This window comes from Phyllobates terribilis, unplaced genomic scaffold, assembly GCF_046119375.1.
Source record: "Phyllobates terribilis strain yellow unplaced genomic scaffold, ASM4611937v1 Scaffold_21__1_contigs__length_20361869, whole genome shotgun sequence".
In the NCBI taxonomy this organism is placed as follows: Eukaryota; Metazoa; Chordata; class Amphibia; order Anura; family Dendrobatidae; genus Phyllobates; species Phyllobates terribilis.
The window spans coordinates 20,328,975-20,351,976 of NW_027362781.1; the positions used below are offsets into that span (position 1 = coordinate 20,328,975).

General features: G+C 49.0%; 1 pseudogene; it reads right to left on the bottom strand.

Moving 5' to 3' along the window:
* Window positions 1-6,558: 6,558 nt before the first annotated feature.
* Window positions 6,559-22,739, bottom strand: LOC141176268 (mitochondrial fission regulator 2-like; annotated as a pseudogene).
* Window positions 22,740-23,002: the final 263 nt, after the last annotated feature.

The window sequence follows — 23,002 nt, forward strand, 5'->3', positions numbered from 1 at the left end:
CTGGGTGTCCGTGGCCCACCTACGGAACTCCGAACAGAATTCCTCCGCCGGACGATCTCCCTGCTGGATCCTACGTAACTTAGACTCAGCAAGGGAGATCCGATCTGGGTCATCATATACGAGTCCCAGAGCAGCGAAAAACCTATCCACTGACTGGAGAGCCGGGGAGCCCGGGGGAAGAGAGAACGCCCAAGATTGTGGGTCCCCTTGTAGGAGCGAGATGACAATTCCCACCCTTTGTTCTTCACTCCCCGATGACCGAGGCCGCAGCCGAAAGTACAACTTGCATGCCTCCCGGAAAACATAAAACTTGTCCCGCCCCCCAGTGAACCTGTCAGGGAGAGCTACTTTAGGTTCTGGTCCGGCTTGCTCCTGAGGATACAAAACCTTGGACCTAACGTCCGCCAGCTCCATGGACAAACTCTGCAACTGCCGAGCTAGACCGGCTACTGGATCCATGGTAGCTGGAGAAAAACTAAGGGGTCGGTGAAAATGTCACGCTGTCTCTGTATACTGGAGGTAGGGGGCCTAAGCTGACCCTAAGCTGGGGCCCTGACTAATCCCTCAACCTGGAGGTACTGTTAAAGGTACAGAGGTCCAGGCCGCCAACGTAACCCCTACCTCCTGAGGATCCCTGCACCTAAGTAATCTAGTCCTGAGAAGGACCCCGATCACAACAAAAGGGGACAAGTAATAATATGCCCACACACAGTACTTAGACGAACGAGACAGTACAAGGGAAAAACCCAAACCACCTTGCATACAAAAACTACACAACTACAACAGAGGGAACACCAACGGGAAAGGAGATAAATGATAAAGCGAGGAAGGGAAAAAACACTCCAAATACACTTATCTCTGAAACTCCAAAAACCACGATCCGCTCAGTTAGTCTGCATGAAATGCTTTCATCGACACTTCCCTAACAGACCAGCAGGCATTTGAAGGAGTCTCACTACAGCAGCATTGATTGCAGCTGGGCGAGGCTGGACCTCGTCTAGCACAGAGAGAGAGAATTAACTCCCTCACTGCCGAAAAACACAAAGCACCAAAAAGTCAGCTGCGAGAAGTCAGGCTGTGTAATCGTGACGATCTTCGTGGCGACACACCCGTGACAAGCACATCGTTGATTTCATGCTGCAGTGCCTGAGAAACGACCGCCGCATCGCCCACATTCTCAACACGGCTGATTATTGGGTGTCCACCCTCCTAGATCCTCGCTACCGGGACAACTTACAAAGCCTCATAACACCGTTGAACCGGGAGCGTAAAATGCGGGAGTACCAAGACGCACTGGTGCATTCCATCATGTTCTCCATTCCAACCGAGAGCAGTGCTGCTAGTGCTTTACAAAGCAGCTCAGTGCGTCGAGGCAGTGGAGGAAGCTCTGCACAAAGAGGGAGCAGAAGCAGCGCCTCAGCACAAGGCAAGACCAGTAAGGCCGAAATGTGGCAAAGTTTTGTGTCCCCGCCGCCACAAATGTCTACACCATCACAGACGTCTCCAGTCAGCAGGAGGCAACGTTTCCGTCAGATGGTGACAGACTACATGTCTTGCCCTCTTTGTGTACTCCCAGACGGCTCTTCTCCCTTCAAGTTTTGGGTCTGTAAGCTGGATACATGGCCAGAGCTTAGTCAGTATGCATTGGTGGTACTAGCTTGCCCTGCTGCTAGTGTATTATCGGAACGCGTCTTTAGTGCCGCAGGTGGTGTACTAACAGACCGTCGCATGCGACTATCCTCCGATAACGTTGACCGGCTTACTTTTCTCAAAATGAACAAGGCCTGGATCTCTCATGAATTTGCCAGTCCTCTTCCAGAATAAATAATTGGTTGGCAACAGTATCCAGGTCTCCTGTTCTGTTCATGTTTCTACCACCTGAACTGTAATCCCTGAGCTCCAACACCGCCAGTTGGCGCTTGGAAGTGCCATCTGCACAGTCAACACTTGCTGCCGTGTTATTGGGGTTCAGTAACGTCAGCTGTTCCCCTGCTGTGCGGACGGCAATTTCTCCTGCTCTGTCCACATCCACTGTACTACTGATTTAAAACCTCCTCCAAATACACCTCTGGCTCCTCTGTTTTCAGTATTATCCCTGAGCTCCAACACCGCCAGTTGGCGCTCGGAAGTGCCGTCTGAACAGTCAACACTTGCTGCCATGTTATAGGGGTTCAGTAATGTCAGCTGTTCCCCTGCTGTGCGGACGGCAATTTCTCCTGCTCTGTCCACATTCTCACTACTACAGATTTTAAAGTTGCTCCAATTACACCTCTGGCTCCTCTGTTTTCAGTATTATCCCTGAGCTCCAACACCGCCAGTTGGCGCTTGGAAGTGCCGTCTGCACAGTCAACACTTGCTGCCATGTTATAGGGGTTCAGTAACGTCAGCTGTTCCCCTGCTGTGCGGACGGCAATTTCTCCTGCTCTGTCCACATTCTCACTACTACAGATTTTAAAGTTGCTCCAATTACACCTCTGGCTCCTCTGTTTTCAGTATTATCCCTGAGCTCCAACACCGCCAGTTGGCGCTCGGAAGTGCCGTCTGCACAGTCAACACTTGCTGCCGTGTTATTGGGGTTCAGTAACGTCAGCTGTTCCCCTGCTGTGCGGACGGCAATTTCTCCTGCTCTGTCCACATTCTCACTACTACAGATTTTAAAGTTGCTCCAATTACACCTCTGGCTCCTCTGTTTTCAGTATTATCCCTGAGCTCCAACACCGCCAGTTGGCGCTCGGAAGTGCTGTCTGCACAGTCAACACTTGCTGCCGTGTCATTGGGGTTCAGTAACGTCAGCTGTTCCCCTGCTGTGCGGACGGCAATTTCTCCTGCTCTGTCCACATTCTCACTACTACAGATTTTAAAGTTGCTCCAATTACACCTCTGGCTCCTCTGTTTTCAGTATTATCCCTGAGCTCCAACACCGCCAGTTGGTGCTCGGAAGTGCCGTCTGCACAGTCAACACTTGCTGCCGTGTTATTGAGGTTCAGTAACGTCAGCTGTTCCCCTGCTGTGCGGACGGCAATTTCTCCTGCTCTGTCCACATTCTCACTACTACAGATTTTAAAGTTGCTCCAATTACACCTCTGGCTCCTCTGTTTTTAGTATTTACCCTGGGCTCCAATACCGCTAGTTGCTGCTCAGAAGTGCCGTCTGCACAGTCAACGCTTGCTCCAGTGTTATTGGGGTTCAGTAACGTCAGCTGTTCCCCTGCTGTGTGTCCGGCAAATTCTCCTGCTTTGTCCACATCCACTGTACTACTGATTTAAAACTTGCTCCAATTACACCTCTGGCTCCACTCTGTTTTTAGTATTTACCCTGGGTTCCAGCACCGCCAGCTGGTTCTCGGCAGTGCCTTTGGATTAGGTGCCTCCTTCTCGGTATCCAAGTTCCACCAACGTCTGCTGGTCCTTGGTAGTGCTTTCTGGCACAGGTACCTCCTGCTTAGTAACCGAGTTCCAGTACCGTCAGCTGGTCTTCGGCAGTTCCATTGGCTCTTGTACCTTCTGCTACCCATCCGGGTTCCAGTACCGTCAGCTGGTCCTCGGTAGTTCCATTTGCTCTTGTACCTTCTACTACCCATCCGGGTTCCAGTACCGTCAGCTGGTTCTCGGCAGTGCCTTTGGATTAGGTGCCTCCTTCTCGGTATCCAAGTTCCACCAACGTCTGCTGGTCCTTGGTAGTGCTTTCTGGCACAGGTACCTCCTGCTTAGTAACCGAGTTCCAGTACTGTCAGCTGGTCTTCGGCAGTTCCATTGGCTCTTGTACCTTCTGCTACCCATCCGGGTTCCAGTACCGTCAGCTGGTCCTCGGTAGTTCCATTTGCTCTTGTACCTTCTACTACCCATCCGGGTTCCAGTACCGTCAGCTGGTTCTCGGCAGTGACTTTGGCATGGGTACTCCCTCCTGCCCAGCCTGGTTCCAGCACGCCAGCTGTTTCCGGGTAGTGTCAACGTCACTTTGCCTCCAATGCGTTGTCCTGTCGTATTGCGGTCGGGTTAGCCGACTCTATGGTGCCTGCAGTTTAGGTGACTCCTATGTGGGCTGCGGGATCTGGCAATGAAGGCTGGTTCCATAGTGCCAATAGGACAAGCACCCCCTGTAGGACTGTGGGTTTTGGTAACTGCGGCCGGCTCGCGGCCTTGAACTTTTTTTTACATGGGTACCTTCTGCTACCCATCCGGGTTCCAGTACCGTCAGCTGGTTCTCGGCAGTGCCTTTGGATTAGGTGCCTCCTTCTCGGTATCCAAGTTCCATCAACGTCTGCTGGTCCTTGGTAGTGCTTTCTGGCACAGGTACCTCCTGCTTAGTAACCGAGTTCCAGTACCGTCAGCTGGTCTTCGGCAGTTCCATTGGCTCTTGTACCTTCTGCTACCCATCCGGGTTCCAGTACCGTCAGCTGGTTATCGGCAGTGACTTTGGCATGGGTACTCCCTCCTGCCCAGCCTGGTTCCAGCACGCCAGCTGTTTCCGGGTAGTGTCAACGTCACTTTGCCTCCAATGCGTTGTCCTGTCGTGTTGCGGTCGGGGTAGCCGACTCTATGGTGCCTGCAGTTTAGGTGACTCCTATGTGGGCTGCGGGATCTGGCAATGAAGGCTGGTTCCATAGTGCCAATAGGACAAGCACCCCCTGTAGGACTGTGGGTTGTGGTAACTGCGGCCGGTTCGCGGCCTTGAATTTTTTTTTACATGGGTACCTTCTGCTACCCATCCGGGTTCCAGTACCGTCAGCTGGTTCTCGGCAGTGCCTTTGGATTAGGTGCCTCCTTCTCGGTATCCAAGTTCCACCAATGTCTGCTGGTCCTTGGTAGTGCTTTCTGGCACAGGTACCTCCTGCTTAGTAACCGAGTTCCAGTACCGTCAGCTGGTCTTCGGCAGTTCCATTGGCTCTTGTACCTTCTGCTACCCATCCGGGTTCCAGTACCGTCAGCTGGTCCTCGGTAGTTCCATTTGCTCTTGTACCTTCTACTACCCATCCGGGTTCCAGTACCGTCAACTGGTTCTCGACAGTGCCTTTGGATTAGGTGCCTCCTTCTCGGTATCCAAGTTCCACCAACGTCTGCTGGTCCTTGGTAGTGCTTTCTGGCACAGGTACCTCCTGCTTAGTAACCGAGTTCCAGTACCGTCAGCTGGTCTTCGGCAGTTCCATTGGCTCTTGTACCTTCTGCTACCCATCCGGGTTCCAGTACCGTCAGCTGGTCCTCGGTAGTTCCTCAGCTTTCTTGTACCTTCTGCTACATTTCCAAGTTCAAGCTTTTTGAAATGGTTCTTGGTAATCACTCTAGATCTCCCTGACGAGGACCCTGAAGACGAGGACCCTGAAGACCAACCCTAAGAAGACGAGGACCCCGAAGACGACGACCCTGAAGACGAGGACCCTGAAGACCACCCCGAAGAAGACGAGGACCCTGAAGACCACCCCGAAGAAGTCGAGGACCCCGAAGATGAGGACCCAGAAGACCAACCCGAAGAAGACGAGGACCCCGAAGACGAGGACCCCCGAAGACGACGACCCTGAAGACCACCCCGAAGAAGACCAAGAAGATGACCCTGAAGAAGTTGACCAAGAGGACAAAGAAGAGAAGACAAGCACCAAGATACAGAAGAACAAGAGACAGAAAACCAAGAAGCAGAAATACAAGAAGCTGCAGAACAAAAAGCGGAAGAACATTAAGCATAAGACTAAAAATCAGAGCAAAAGATAATATCTAAATTATAAGCAGAAGATGACTAAGCAGTGTATGGGGGTGAGTCCGTTCCTCCTCGTGGTGCCCCTGGAAAAGACCTGCTGCTGCAGGCCAAACTGAACGCGGACAAATCCTGTTGTAAATCTTTTGTGACGGGCAGAACGAAAGGTGTAATGTCCAACCTTTTATAGATAACAACTAGAGGAATGCCTGCCACAAATAAGAATATGATGAAGAAGAAGAAGATGAAGAAGATGAAGAAGTAGAATATGATGAATGTAAAAAAAAAGAATAATACGAAGAAGGTGAAGAAGAAGAAGATGAAGAAGGTGAAGAAGAAGTGGATGAAAAAGATGCTGAGGATGATGAAGGAGAAAGTGTGGGAGAAGTAAAAAAGAAGGTGAAGAGCATGGAAGTAGTGAAACATAAATATCTGACAAAATATAAAAATACTTAACATAGTCAATATTTCCGTAACTCAGAACGTCTTAAAAAAAAAAATTAATTCCTGCTGTTCCATTTGATTGGGCTAAACCTCTATGCCTTTATTGTCTCCGCCACCTCCCCCAATACATTCTACATTATTCTTAGTTGTTTTCCTTCATGTAGAATTAACCTACAAGGAAAGAAAGGGTTTATTTTCATTCCGATATTTCTGTCCCATTGACTTGCATTGGTTTCCGGTATCGGAATCGGCGATATCCGATACTTTTTCGGTATCGGTCCGATCCAATCCGATCCGATATTTCCCGATATCGGAAGGTATCGCTCAACACTAGCCAAGAATAAAGCTGCTCAAAGAAAAAGGAAGGATATAAATAACCTACGCGTTACGCCAAGTGATTATGGCTTCATCAGGGGTATGAACATCAACTCAGACATGAACTTGCTTTCTTGTAATTTCCTTCTGTGTTCTTTTCCCAATAGGCTTAAGCAGGTGGCGCCCAAACTACAAGTGAAGAACATAGGAAAAGTTAGAACCAGATATACATTCATATATACACTGGGAAAATCGTGAAGGATCAGTCAACGATTCAATTAGTTAAAACACTTCTACCCAATAAGGGTATGTGCCCACGATGCAGAAATGAAGCAGAAAATTTCTGCAGCGTTTCTGCATCTCCCTTGCCAGAAAAAATGCATGCAGATTGTGCATTTGACTCGCCCCCTGGGCCGAGGGACACCCGGAACCGGGCTTCTGGGGGTTGTAGTCTCCGTGGCGGTGACCCGGGCCCGTGGCTCAGTGTGGTCAGGCCAATGGCGGTCTTTTGTGGGGGCTTTTATGGGATAATGTCCGACTACGCCACCCGTGGATTGCGGTCAGTGCGAACCGCCGCTGCAAGGCAGACCGCTGGGGCTGATGGTGTATGCAGCTGAGGTAGTGTGACTCCCGACGGGAAGAGTGAAGCCCCAGGGCAGTGTAGTAGACGGTGGGGGTTATGGTGCACGGGCGTCCCAGTACCAGTAGTGCTGCATACGGTGAGAAAGCACAGAGACAAGGCGTTGCAGTTCAAGCTTTTTACTCACAGTTCTCATCCAGTTCACTTGTGCACAGGTAGGACCGCCCGAGCCGTGCTGCTTCCACCAGGCAGGGGGCTCGGTCAACCCCCAGGTAATTCCAGAGTGTGGCACAGGACTCCCTTCTATCTTTTCGTCAGCCGTGCCCCACCAATGACACTACTTTTGTCCAGCTGCCTCTGATCTTCTCCTGGGAGGGCTGGGTACCCACTTCCCTGACCCTATGTGGTGTGCCTTTCTAGTAGGTGTAGTAAGGGGTCGCACCACTAAATGATTGCGACCACCGGTTCTTGGTTAAGGATTAGTCGCCTCCACCAACTTGGGATCCGGTACCCTGTTCTGCCAACCCGTCACCTGTAATCTCCTGGGTCCTTAGGGTTCCTTCTGCCTTCGTGTCTCTGGGCCTCTCTTGGTGTTCTGTTCCTTCTTACTTTCCTTTCTGTTCCTTTCTGTTTCTGTCCTTTCTTCTGGCTCTGGCCTTCACTCTAGGCCTGCCTCGTGGAGCTGGGCCCAGACTGAGCCACAGCTCCCTGTCAGCCCTCCTGGTTGAACTCCTTTTCTCTTCTCCTCCTGACTGAACTGACTCTACTCGACTAAGATGAAGACACCTTATATACCTACCTCTCTGTGTATGAGCCCAGGTGACTTCCAACCAATGGGCTCCTACCTATGCCCAGAAACCGTCCCCCCCTGCTCCTACATCACTGGGTGTGCTTCCCCCTCCCCACTCCAGCCAGGGACATGATTTGTCGTGCCTGCATTACTGTACTAATGGGAGCACCGTTGAGCTGTCCCTCGGAAATGGGGTGTGTGTGATGCATGCAGCTAACCGAGCCCCGATAGCATCACTTGGAAAGTGCTTGACAACTAGGTCACACTATATAAATCCATGCAAACAGCATGGATTTATATAGTGTGACTGTAAAAAATAAAGCTATACTTACCGATCCCCTGCCGCATGTGCTGCCGCGTGTGTTGTCGCGGTCCTTCCGGGTTGCCGGCATATCGCGAGACAGTCTGCGGTCACATGATCGCGACGTCATCTCAGGTCCTGGAAGATAAGCGCTGCCGGCCGGCCCGCGAGAAGGTAAATATAAACTTTATTTATTATTTTATTCTTTTTTTCACAGGTACAATGGTACCCAGGTCTGGATGAGAGTCTTCTCTCCTCCAGAACTGGGTACCATCCGCACATAGAAACGCATATAATCCACATGTACAAACGTATAGACACGGATTATATGCGTCTCAATGCAAGTCAATGGCGGCAATTCCGCTGCGCTTCCGCAAAATTAATGAACATGCTGCGGATTTTTGAGCGCCGCAGAAACGCTGCGGAATAATCCGCAGCATGTGCATTGACATTGCGGAATGCCATTGAGGACCATGTGGTGCAGATTACCAAGCGTTTTTAATGAGTTTCCACTGCGGAAATTCCGCAGTGGAAACGCATGAAAAACGCATCGTGGGCACGCAGCCGAAAGGTCTAGATTTTAGAGTATGTGGGTTGCCTTAAAAGGGTTATATAGCATCTATAAGAACTATGTTTTTTTTACTATGTAGTATCAACAGTGTAAAAAATTGGTTTCGATGACGAATGCTTCAGCAAAGGCACATGCTTGACAGCTGCTCCATTCATTCCCTAGGTAGCTGCTCGGCTTTTTCCGGTAGACTCCCAGCGGTCATGCATCTGACCTGCGGCACATATTTTGTAACAGGGATAAAAGTTCTCCATTGGGGATAAAAATTCCCCGTTCTGCCAATTGGTGCATGTTGCATCTTTGTGGACTTAAAGATATATTTTGTGCATTTTGGTTTCATTAAATATATTGCACCATTTGGCTTTTACAGACTATTTGTTTCCCTGCACATTCAACTTTGATGTGGTCAGTGGTCTTAAACCAGCTGAGATGAGGTCAGAAAAAGACATAAAAAAAGGTACTCTCCTTCTCTTGTTATAACAGTTCTCTCCTATTGAACTGTTATAATAAGCTCACTGATGGATTCTTAGACAGTGCAAGATAGAGACTACAAAAGGCAAACGGTGCAAAATTTTTAATCAAATCCAATTCCAAAAAATTATTTTTAGCTAAAAATGCATGCATTTAAGTATTTAAAAAAATTGTCTTTATTGATGGACAACCCCTATAGAGCAATTAGGGTCTATATCTGTAGCTAGTGCCGAAAACATTAGGAACCATATTTCAAATAAATGGGGTTGTCCGTGCTTTTATACTTTCTTATCACTGGTCAGTAATAGACCATGTTATACAGTCAAGGACCATGTTATACAGTTGACTTAGTCTTATGGCCACGTCACACGATAGATAATTGCTGCCAAGTATATAATGTTAAAAGGGGTTATCTAGGACTATTACATTTTTTTAACTATTGACCTAAGAACTAACAGGTAGGTAGTTGCTAACTACCAGTCTGTTGTGCCCTGCACCGATCTCTGCTGACACAGAGCGGTCACAGCAATTCAGCGGCTTCTGCTAATATCATGTCTACAGAGCAGCGGCTTCTCTTCTGCTCTGGTCTCTTGATGGATCGTGACTGCTGACGTCATGCTGATTGGCAGCCGACTCACAAGTTGCCTAACGTCGGTAGCCACGCCCCATCAACAGAGCAGCCTGGAAGAAGAAGAGCTGCTCTGTTGACTTGGAGCAGCTGAATCGCCGGCGACAGTGGTCGGTGACCTCTCCGAGCCGGCACCGGATACAACAGGCAGATAGTTGCCACTGTTAGTAACAACCTGCCTGTTAGTTTTTAGGCTTATAGTAAAAAGATAAAATAGTCCTGGATAAACCGTTTAAAGATCCAGCAACAAACCTTCCATTCACGATCTTTCATAAGCCTGATTTTTGGTTGGTCAGTCATGTAAGATTTACAAACAGTACCATTGGGGCTTCAGGACTGGAGAACGGAGACTCCTCATGAGATCTATTTTCTTTATTGACAGCGTCATCACCATTTCTGTGCGCAAACTTCTGCTTCAAGGCTTTGGCTATAATGGCTGCAGGGTCTGTGGGATCATTAAGTGAACATCTCTTCTTGTCTTTCCTGGTTTAGGGTTTCCCACCAGGGGATCTAAAGCGAAAAATCGGTGAAAATAAACATCACTGCCATTCTGTAATTGACAGGCTATAACTTAGCTCTTCATACAAACTACTTTTCGTTCATTGCTGCTATGTCTAATAAGATTTTTTTTACAGACTTTTTCTAAAAAAATGAATCAATCACCTGCTATCCATTTTCTGAAAAGACTTGTCTAAGATCCTATTAGTGGGGCTAATACAGCATATTTATAATTAGGGACAGACTACTCTGAAATGTTAAACCTAATATAATTATTGAAATCATGTTTGCATAAGTTAATTTTAACTTTGCAAGTTATCACCTATCTGTGAAGCCCAGCTGTGCTTGGTATCACAGACCCAGGAGGGTGTATTGAAGGATTCCTCCACAAGAGGCCCCCATAACCATTCACACATCTCCACCTTCCACCTCAGACCACCAGAGGGAGCTCCTTAGGGAGATATATAAGGGAAGGTGGAGCCAGGCAGCAGTTAGTCTAGACTGGAGACGACAGAAAGCAAACCTGTTGTGAGAGTTCCTGCAGTGCAAAAGCCTGAGAGAGGTCAGTCTGCAGTGGAGCACATTCTAGACTCACGTGTAGCTCAGTGAGGTGAGCTTTAGGTGTGCCGGCGCCATAAGATCGGTGAAACGCGGCACGCTGCCGTTAGTGTGAGTAGCCTATTGAGGGTCCGAGTAGGCCGAAGGCGAAGAGTAGAGAGTTAGTTCATAGGGGGCAGAGGAGCTTAACTAGCTCACCCCGAAGAAGAAGTAGTTACCGGACACCGGGTCCGAAGCTTGCCAGGATCTCCACGACCCAGTAAGATAAACTGGAATCCCTGGAGAACTACAGGTCCCAGGATCGCTAAAGTGCTGATACGTACCAGAGCCAGGAGACACATAGGCCCCGTAGGTTGGGAGCGTGCACTCCAAGAGAAGGCCCTACCACAAGGTCAGCCAGCGCAGGACAGAGACAAAGTTAGGCCTAGCTCCAGGCAGGTCAGAAACTTACTACGCAGAAGCCAGAACCAGGAGGCCCAAAACCTGCTCATTGGGGAGGATCCGGACATACACCCTTCACCCTACAGTGCTCCGGGCAGTGCCTGAAATTCCACCAGTAAAAGGTACTGAAGTGACTATTGTGTCCGTCCCTGTTCTTGATCTGGCCCGGCGGAGTCTCTTTGTCCTGCATCCCCGTTCCTATACTGCCCTGAGGCCCAGCTCTACCTGTGGGGAGCTATACCATCAAGCTGCCTTATCACCAGCCTCAGTGGACTGCGGAGCGCTGGTGATCCTCACCAGAAGCCACAGGTGGCGTCACGAACTCTTTCTTTTACAAGACCAACCCTTTTAAAAGAGAGGCTCAGAGTACGGGCCCGGGAGCCGACCACCGCGACATCCCTAAAGGCCCGGGTACCGAGTCATCCCCATTCCCCTGGGCTAGTCATCTCTTTCCTGGCGTCACAAACAGGATCACGTGCCCACTGCAATGACACCGTGTTTTGCCCGTTGCCACCGGGTACTGTGCGCCTTTATTTTGAACTGTGTACGAAAAGTTGTGGTGAAGATAGCCGCCATTGTTGGGCCGTTGAGCGAGAAGAAGGGCGTAACCGCGGGAAAATAAGGGGCGTACCTGCAAAAGAGCACGAAGTCCCGGACACACCCCACGCCTTGATGTCAAATCAGGAAGCGCCAGGTCCTGTACGGAGCGTCGCTGAACGCTCTGACGTAGGATGCAAGCGACGCAAGGTCCTGAAGACAACCGTCACCTGCGGAGCTGCAGCCTACCGGAAGAAAAACCAGAAGGTAGGCCACGGTTAACTAGGGGGGCGCTAAGATGTCCGTCGAACAGCAGAACGCCGACCTACCGGTCAACGTCCCCGATAATGGGCAGGCCGAAGCCGCCGCTCCACCAGCAGCGCCTGTAACACCTGTTATTCCTATGACTTTACCGTACATTCCTGGAGAAAAGTGGCTCCGCCAGTACAACGGCAAACCAGATACCCTGTCTGGATTTAAGCGGAAGATATGTGGTATTTTGGACATGTACTCTATGACCGGCAAACAAAGAGCTGCCGTTGTATTAGGACAGCTGACCGGTGCTGCGGAGCGGGAAGTGGAAACATGGTCGGCCGCAGACCGGGGATAGTGTCCGCAATATTCCAAAAACTACATACTGTCTTTGAGGACCTTACTGAGGCGGACCTCCGGATGAGGTTCTACAGCTGCTCCCAACAACCAGAGGACTATGTTCGTGACTACGCCTGGCATCTTCAAGGGGCCCTGCGGGCTCTGAACCAGGTTAGTCCGACCAGCTTTGAGAATGAGAACAAAATGCTGAAGGAACAGTTTGTCCGGGGACTGAAGTCTCCAGAGGAGAGCAGGACTGTGCGTTGGTGGTCCCTGGATCATCCAGATGCCACCTTTGACAATCTAAAGGACATGGCTATAAAAGGACTACAGCCCCTGGAGACAAATGCCATCCAATGTTACCAGGGTGGGGCAACCCCAGAGCCTGCAACGCCCACCTTTTCTCCAGTGACTGCTGAAGCTAAGGTTCCAACAACGTCCCCTAAAGACCTGGACAGTCTGCGCTCAGAGGTGCGTCAGTTGAGTAAAACCCTGACCACCGTGCTGAGTGCCCTGCAGCTGCGGACGGAGCCTGAGGGAGGAGGGAAGATCCTGCTAGCTGATAGCCCTGAGGATGTCCCCTGGATGCGGAGGAGGAGGAGGCCAACACCACCCTCGCCGAGGACCAGTGACCAACGCCGTCCACCAAGGGAACCGATCTGTTACCGATGCCATAAGACCGGACACATCGCCCTGAATTGTCCCTTAAACGAGAAAACCCTGGGTCCGAAGGCCGCCACCCAGGAGTAGACTCACCAGGTCCATCAGACTGGTACAACAGGTTCGTCGGAGGAAGACCTTTCCTGTCCATTGTATTGGACGGGATCCCGATGCATGCCCTGCTGGACACAGGATCTCAGGTAACCATCATACCTGAAGTCCTCTACAAGAGGTACTGGTCCATGGACGATCTGCGTCCGCCAGCTCCAAATTTGTCTGTATATGCATCAAATGGACTCCCCCTTAACCTACTCGGGGTTAAGAATGTGACTGTAAGGTGGGGAGAGTGGAGCTGAAGGACCAGGGACTTATTGTAGTGGAGACTAACCCTGATGACAGCAACCCATATATGGTACTAGGCACTAATGTTGTTGGTAACTGTTTGGGAGAGGTTGTGTTCTTGCTCCAAGAGATCGCTGACACTGCCAGACCGAGACAGAGGAGGGCGCTGCAGAGAGAGATCCGCGTCTTGATGTATCAACAGCAAGTACAATTAACAGATGGTGAAATCGGTAACGTGAGGGTAACAGACCCTATACCCATTTTTGTTCCCCCAATGAGTGAAATGCTCATCTGGTGTAGAGCTGCCATAGGTCTTAGAGGACAGAGCTACCAGGCGGTAGTAGAACCCCCTTGCTCTGAGCACAGACCCACGCTCTTAACCGCCAGGGGGGTGGTAGATGTACGTAATGGGAGGGTGCCTGTCCGTCTTCTTAACCTAGGGGAAGATGAGGTCAAACTGCCACGTTATGCCACTGTTGCTAAACTACATGCTGTCAACAACAACTGTATCCATGTGGCGGAGTCCTTAACTTCACCAGAAAAAGTGGAAGATAATGACCCTGCAACCCAGGTGGAGGATTGGTGTCAACAGCTCCATGTTGGGACAGACACCACTCCTGCCCATCAAAAACAGGGTGTACACCGGGTGGTTCAAGAATACTCGCAGGTGTTCAGTAAACATCCACTTGACTTTGGGAGGGTTAAGGGGGTTCAACATCATATCTCCACAGGCAACCATTCCCCAATTAAAGAACGTTATAGGCCTATACCCCCAGCTCACTACCAGAAGGCAAAAGAAATGCTGCATGACATGAGGAAGGCGGGAGTAATTAGGGATAGTTGTAGTCCCTGGGCGGCTCCCCTAGTGCTGGTTAGGAAAAAGGATGGGAGCATGAGAATGTGTGTAGATTACCGTCAAGTAAATCGCATTACACATAAAGATGCATACCCTTTACCACGCATAGAAGAGTCCCTAGCTGCCTTAAAGTCTGCAAATTACTTTTCTACCCTTGACCTCACTAGTGGTTACTGGCAGGTCGCTGTGGCTGAGGAGAATCGGGAGAAGACGGCCTTCACCACCCCGATGGGACTCTGCGAGTTCAACAGCATGCCGTTTTGACTCCAAAATGCCCCCGGAATGTTCCAGAGACTGATGGAGTGCTGCCTGGGACACCGCATCTTCGAGACTGTGTTACTTTACCTGGATGACGTAATTGTGTACTCCAGAACGTACGAGGACCACCTGAAACACCTGGCAGAGGTATTTGAGTCACTGTCCCGGTACGGGATGAAGTTGAAGCCCTCAAAGTGCCACCTGCTCAAGAGAAAGGTACAGTACCTGGGGCACATTGTCAGTCCGGAAGGGGTAGCACCAGACCCGGAGAAAGTTACTGCCATCCAGAAGTGGCCGGAGCCGAAGAACCTCAAGGAGGTGCGTCAGTTCTTGGGACTAGTCGGATACTACCGGAGGTTTGTAAAGGACTACACTAAGAAGGCAGCTCCTCTGCAAGACCTCCTGGTAGGGCAGTCCCCCAAAAGCAAAAACCCTCCATTCCACTGGGGTAAAGAACAGGCTGAATCATTTCAAGAGATGAAGGAGATCCTGACAGGTGATGAGATCCTAGCCTACCCTGACTACAGCCAAACATTCCTGCTGTATACAGATGCCAGCAATGAAGGCCTGGGCACTGTCTTAAGTCAGAAGCAGAATGGCCAGGAGAAAGTCATCGCGTATGCAAGCAGGAAGCTCCGCCCGACCGAGAGGAACCCAGAGAACTATAGCAGCTTCAAGTTGGAGTTCCTGGCCTTGGTCTGGGCCATCACAGAAAAGTTCAAGCACTACCTAGCCTCCAGCAAGTTTACTGCCTACACTGACAATACCCCCTTAACTCATCTTCAAACAGCCAAGCTGGGAGCCATGGAATAGCGATGGATGGCTCGGCTGTCAAACTACCAATTCACCATAAAGTACCGGGCGGGCCGCAAGAACGCCAACGCCGATGCCCTGTCCAGGATGCCTCACCAGTCAGACACAGAAGAAGAAGTGGATGACCTGGAAGAGTTGACTACCTGCCTTCCACCGGAATGGATGGCCCACGAGCTACGAGCCTCCAGGAAGCAACGCGGTAAGACGTTAAAACCCCTTGCCTCACCACAGCTGGAAAGAGACCCAGGACAGCGACCCGGTTGTCAGCCGTATCAAGGAGCTGATAACCCAAGAAGGTTCCTCCCTGGAGAAGGATGCGGCTCTCCAAGCAAAGCAGCTGTGGAATGAGAGAAGCCGGCTGTTTATCTACCGTGAGAAGTTGTGCCGGAGGTACGTCAATCCCAAAACCCTCGAGATGGTGTGGCAGATAGTGGTCCCCAAGACGGACATCCAGAATGGTGTTGGAGGCCTACCACGATCAGGCGGGGCACTTTGGCTAGAAAAAGCTAGAGACCCTGTTGAAGTGTCGATTCACTGGGTGGGGATGCGCAGCTTCATTGAGAGGTGGTGCAGAGACTGTGGACCCTGTAGCCTCAGAAGAAAAGACTACAGCAGCCAGAAGGCACCCCTGCAACCCATCAAGACGACTCGCCCTCTGGAGATCGTGGCCCTGGACCATGTCAAGTTGTCACCCAGTCAGTCAGGATACTCCTATGCCCTGACCATGGTGGATCACTACTCCAGGGTCCTGGTGGTCTCCCCTATCAAAGACCTGACAGCAGAGATAGCAGCTAAGACGTTCCAGGCGTACTTCTGCAGGTCCCATGGATAGCCTGGACAGGTACTGACTGACCAAGGCACGGCCTTTGAGGCTGAATTGTTCAAAGAGTTCTGCCATCTGTAAGGGTATAAAAAGATCAGGACTACACTGTACCACCCCCAAACTAACGGTCTCTGTGAAAGATGAATAAACTCATCATCGATCTACTGAAGACCATACCACTAGAAGAGAGAAGCCAGTGGCCAGACCTACTACCTGACCTAGTGGATCTGTATAATCACATACCAGTAAGTTCCACCAATTGCACTCCGGCATATCTCATGCATGCAAGACCAGGGAAGTTGCCCATGGACCTGAAGCTTGGTGTGGTAGAACCTGAAGCTGATGTGACCACTGAGGACTGGGACACGACCAGACAGGAGCAGTACAGGAGAGTCCAAGCCTGTGTCGAAGACAGTCTCACTCGGGTGAGGGATAAACAAGAGGCACATACAACAGAAGTGCACCAGCAGAACCCTTCACACCAGGAGAAGTGGTATTGAAAAGGAAGCGGAGGAAACACAAGCTTGATGACCAGTGGGAGAGAGAACCCTACACTGTGTTGAATTCAAGGTTTTGACAACAGGAAAAGTGTTTGATCAGCAAAGATGGAGGTAGAACAACTGCGACATATCTAGGACCACCTGAAGTTGTGTCCACATCTACTAAAGACTCAGGAAGAAGTGTCTTTCACAACCCAGGAAGAACCTAAAGAAACAGTGATACACACTGACCTTGGAGACTTCCCAGCGGATTGGCCTCAAATAGGAGGTGCAGTAGATCATTCCAGTACTCCAATTCTATGAACAGCCAGAAAACCCCTCCACAGCAAGTTGAACCTGTAAGTGCTGCAGAAGAGCCAGCTCAAGAAGTATCCCCGGATGAAGGATCCCCGGCAGGAGCGGAGCAAGAGGGCCCAGCCAATGGTAGACTTGCCAGTCCAAGAGAGAGGTTAAGGCAATTTTACAACATGGTTACATGTAAAACTGGTAGGGTAACTGAGGATACAGATACTGACACTCCACTAACCACAGCACTATGCAGATCAGTACGCAGCACAAGAGGTAAACCTCCTGCTAGGTACACTGAGTAAAGTAGCAAATTTCAGAGAATGTAGATAGTTACCCCTGGGGTATTGAGTATTAAATTGTAATGTATTGCATAACTGTTTGTTTTCATGCATGCTTATCAATTTGTGCTTTTTCCTATTAATTCTTATTTGCATAATGAACTGCATGGCTGAGGACTGTGTGCAGCCCAAAAACTCTTATTGTATATAATTGCGCTCCCTGGAGTGCCCCTTTCAGGTGACCTCAGAAGGAAAACCTATCTGGAGTGGCTCTTTTGGAGGTGCAACTCGGATCTTCATGCCCTGCAGCCACCCCAGGGCCTGCGTAGAGGGTTTAGGACAGGTCCCTCAAAACTACCAAAGTACTCTACCTTGTGAGATGGACATCCTGTATGGGAACCTCACCATAGGAGACTTGGATTCTGAGGACACTCTGTATTTGTATTGTTTCTGCAACGTTTAAGATCCGTGCCTCCCATAAAGGGAAGAGTGTTCTAGTATTGCTTATGTTTCCTATTGTTACTGTTGTTATAAAATGTACTTCAGCCCGGGAGTGCTGAGTTTAACTAGGGGGGGGAATGTGAAGCCCAGCTGTGCTTGGTATCACAGACCCAGGAGGGTGTACTGAAGGATTCCTCCACAAGAGGCCCCCATAACCATTCACACATCTCCAACTTCCACCTCAGACCACCAGAGGGAGCTCCTTAGGGAGATATATAAGGAAGGTGGAGCCAGGCAGCAGTTAGTCTAGACTGGAGACGACAGAAAGCAAACCTGTTGTGAGAGTTCCTGCAGTGCAAAAGCCTGAAAGAGGTCAGTCTGCAGTGGAGCACGTTCTAGACTTCACGTGTAGCTCAGTGAGGTGAGCTGTAGGTGTGTCGGCGCCATAAGATCGGTGAAACACGGCACGCTGCCGTTAGTGTGAGTAGCCTATTGAGGGTCCGAGTAGGCCGAAGGCGAAGAGTAGAGAGTTAGTTCATAGGGGCAAAGGAGCTTAACTAGCTCACCCCGAGAAGAAGTAGTTACTGGACCCCGGGTCCGAAGCTTGCCGGGATCTCCACGACCCAGTAAGATAAACTGGAATCCCTGGAGAACTACAGGTCCCAGGATCGCTAAAGTGCTGATACGTACCAGAGCCAGGAGACACATAGGCCCCGTAGGTCGTGAGCGTGCTCTCCAAGAGAAGGCCCTACCACAAGGTCAGCCAGCGCAGGACAGAGGCAAAGTTAGGCCTAGCTCCAGGCAGGTCAGAAACTTACTACGCAGAAGCCAGAACCAGGAGGCCCAAAACCTGCTCATTGGGGAGGATCCGGACATACAACCTTCACCCTACAGTGCTCCTGGGAGTGCCTGAAATTCCACCAGTAAAAGGTACTGAAGTGACTATTGTGTCCATCCCTGTTCTTGATCTGGCCCGGCGGAGTCTCTTTGTCCTGCATCCCCGTTCCTATACTGCCCTGAGGCCCAGCTCTACCTGTGGGGAGCTATACCATCATGCTGCCTTATCACCTGCCTCAGTGGACTGCGCAGCACTGGTGATCCTCACCAGAAGCCACAGGTGGCGTCACAAACTCTTTCTTTTACAACACCAACCCTTTTAAAAGAGAGGCCCAGAGTACGGGCCCGGGAGCCGACCACCGTGACATCCCTAAAGGCCAGGCTAAAGGCCCGGGTACCGAGTCATCCCCATTCCCCTGGGCTAGTCATATCCACAGGATAAGCCTGCTGATCGCAGGAGGTCCGCATGGAAGACCCCCACCATGAATGGGGCTTGGAAGAGGCACATTATATTTGAGCCTTCTCAAGCATTCACGCCACTGCTACATTCATTATATGTGGGACTTCCAGAGAAGGGTACAGCATTGTTAACCCATTCATGACCTTGCAATTTTCTGTTTTTGCCCTTTCATTTTTTCTACTCTTATTCCCAGAGCCAAGTTTTTTATTTTTTGTCAATATACAGTACAGACAAAAGATTGACACACCTTCTCATTTAAAGATTTTTCTGTTTTTTCATGACTATGAAAATTGTACATTCACACTGAAGGCATCAAAACTATGAATTAACACATGTGAAATTATATACCTAACAAAAAAGTGTGAACCAACTGAAAATATGTCTTATATTCTAGGTTCTTCAAAGTAGCCACCTTTTGCTTTGATGACTGCTCTGCAAACTTCTTGGCATTCTCTTGATGAGCTTCAAGAGGTAGTCACCGTCAATGGTTTTCACTTCACAGGTGTGCCCTGTCAGGTTTAATCAGTGGGATTTCTTGCCTTATAAATGGGGTTTGGGACCATCAGTTGTGTTGTGAAGAAGTCTGGTGGATACATAGCTGATAGTCCTACTGAATAGACTGTTAGAATTTTTATTATGGCAAGAAAAAAGCAGCTAAGTAAAGAAAAACGAGTGGCCATCATTACTTTAAGAAATGAAGGTCAGTCAGTCCGAAAAATTGGGCAAACTTTGAAAGTGTCCCCAAGTGCAGTTGCAAAAACCATCAATCGCTACAAAGAAACTGGCTCGCATGAGGACTTCCCCAGGAAAGGAAGACCAAGAGTCACCTATGCTTCTGAGGATAAGTTTATCCGAGTCACCAGCCTCAGAAATCACAGGTTAACAGCAGCTCAGATTAGAGACCCGGTCAATGCCACACAGAGTTCTAGCAGCAGACACTTCTCTTCAACAACTGTTAAGAGGAGACTTTGGGCAGCAGGCCTTCATGGTAAAATAGCTGCTAGGAAATCACTGCTAAGGACAGGCAACAAGCAGAAGAGACTTGTTTGGGCTAAAGAACACAAGGAATGGACATTAGACCAGTGGAAATCTGAGCTTTGGTCTGATGAGTCCAAATTTGAGATCTTTGGTTCCAACCACCGTGTTTTTGTGCGACGCAGAAAAGGTGAAAGAATGGACTCTACATGCCTGGTTCCCACCGTGAAGCATGGATGAGGAGGTGTGATGGTGTGGGGGTGCTTTGCTGGTGACACTGTTGGGGATTTATTCAAAATTGAAGGCATACTGAACAAGCATGGCTATCACAGCATCTTACAGCGGCATGCTATTCCATCTGGTTTGCGTTTAGTTGGACCATCATTTATTTTTCAACATGACGATGAACCCAAACACACCTCCAGGCTGTGTAAGGGCTATTTGACCAAGAAGGAGAGTGATGGGGTGCTACACCAGATGACCTGGCCTCCACAGTCACCAGACTTGAACCCAATCAAGATGGTTTGGGGTGAGCTGGACCGCAGAGTGAAGGCAAAAGGGCCAACAAGTGCTAATCATCTCTGGGAATTCCTTCAAGATTGTTGGAAGACCATTTCCGGTGACTACCTCTTGAAGCTCATCAAGAGAATGCCAAGAGTGTGCAAAGCAGTTATCAAAGCAAAAGGTGGCTACTTTGAAAAACCTAGAATATAAGACATATTTTCAGTTGTTTCACACTTTTTTGTTAAGTATATAATTCCACATGTGTTAATTCATAGTTTTGATGTCTTCAGTGTGAATGTACAATTTTCATAGTCATGAAAATACAGAAAAATCTTTAAATGAGAAGGTGTGTCCAAACTTTTGGTCTGTACGGTACCTTTTTTTTTTGCGGGACAAGTTGTTCTTTTGATTGACACCATTTATTTTACCATATCGTGTACTGGAAAACGGGAAAAAAATTCCAAGTGCGGTGAAATTGCAAAAAAGTGCATTTCCACAATTGTAATTTTTTTTTTTTTATTTACCATGTTCACTAAATGCTAAAGCTGACCAGCCATTATGATTCCCAGGTCAGTACGAGTTCATAGATACCAAACATGTATTGGTTCTTTTATATGTGAGTGGTGAAAAAAAAATCAGAAGTTTGTAAAAAAAAAAATTAAAAAAAATCGCTTATGTCGCCATTTTCCGAGACCCGTAGCATCTCCATTTTTCGGGATCTAGGGCCAGGTTAGGGCTTATTTTTTGCGCCCTCAGCGGACGTTTTTATTTATATAATTTTGAGGTAGATACAATGTTTTGATCGCCTGTTATGTTTGCGGAGGCAAAAAAAGAAAAACATAATTCTGGAGTTTAGATTTTTTTTGTCGTTACGCCGTTTACCGATCTGATTAATTTACTTTATATTTTGATAGATCAGAGATTTCTGAATACAGCGATACCAAATATGCGTATATTTTTTTAATGGTTTTATTTTCAATAGGGCAAAAGGGCGTGATTTAAACCTTTATGTTTTTTAAAACTTTTTTTACTTTTTACTGGCAGCAATAGTCCTCTTAGGAGACTTGAAGCTGCAATCATCTGATTACCTGTGCTACACATAGCAGGGCTTCAGCACTGCTATGTATAGCAGAAATCACAATCTCCTATGAATGCCGGCCACAGGGGATCTACAATGACAGCCAGGGGTCTTCTGCAGACCCCCGGCTGTCATGACAACACATTGGCACCCCGCAATCACATGACAGGGACGCCTATGGGTGTGTCTTGTGACGAGCTTCTGGCAGGTGTGTATTAAATGCCACTGCTAGTGATTGACAGCGGTATTTAACTGGTTAACAGCTGCGGGTGGATCTCGGATCCGCCTGCGGCTGTTAAAGGCACATGACAGCTCATGAGATCAGCAGTCATGTGCAGGGAAAGATGCAGGCTCAGTGACAGATTTTTTTTTTTTTTACAGTTTTCTCCTTCATTCTATTTCACGCATGTCTGTAATAAAAAATATATATTTAAAGAAAATCTATAAAATGACCTTTCGACCGCCCGAAGCTTGATGGAATTCATGCCTTTTAACACATCCATCATACTGGGGAGCTGATCCACACTGCCTTTCTCTGAAGCCTCACTTTCCGTCGGGCTGCATTTGTGAGAAGCTTTACGTTCTCTTATAATATCAAGTGCAGATTTTAGTTGGGAAGATGGGACTGGGGGTGGTGGAGGAGGAGGAGGAGGAGGAGGAGGAGGGGGCAGCGGAGCTACTGGGGTTGTAAATTGCAAAAACTGTGCGGAAAGTGGTGGAGAAGCTGAAGATGGGGGTGAGAGGGCATTACCTGGGCAGCTAAATGAGCACATTGATTCTGTATCTGAGAAACAAAAACGAGATCAAATCATACCAAATACATAGCAAAAGCTTGACCTATTTAACCCATTAAGTGATTTATAAGGATTACAAAAACAATGGCTTACGAGACTGTGCGGCTTGTGACGGTTGTAGGGCAACAATGGCAGCAATCTGTACTCTCTGCTGCAGCAGCTCATCTTCCAAAGCTGAAAGGCATGATCGTCTGCAGGAAGGAGACTCTTTTCACACACTCTCTTGGCCAACATCATAGTCAGAAATCCTGAGTCTGAATTATTCGGGTCCATTGACTTGTTGGATGGAAGATCGTGTCTGATGTTACTAAAGGGAATCTGTCACCAGGTTTATGCTACCTCATCTGAGAGCAGCATGATGTGGGGGCCGAGACCCCGAATCCAGTGATGTTACTGGGCTCCTTGCTGTAGTTTTGATAAATCATTGTGACGCGCCCCCTGGGCCATGTTGTGCTGCGTTGCGCATGCGGGGGATACCCGGAGCCGGATCTGACAGGGGTAGTAGTCCTCGTGGCGGTGACCCGGTCCGTGCCCAGAGTGGTCAAACTAAGAGGCAGTGCGCGGCATTAAGATGTTATAGAGTTCGACTACGCCACCCGTTGATTGCAGCTATGAAGCCGCCGCTGCAGGGCAGACCGCTGAGGCCGGTGGTGTGGTTGTGCAGCGTGGATGGTATAACCCCCAACGG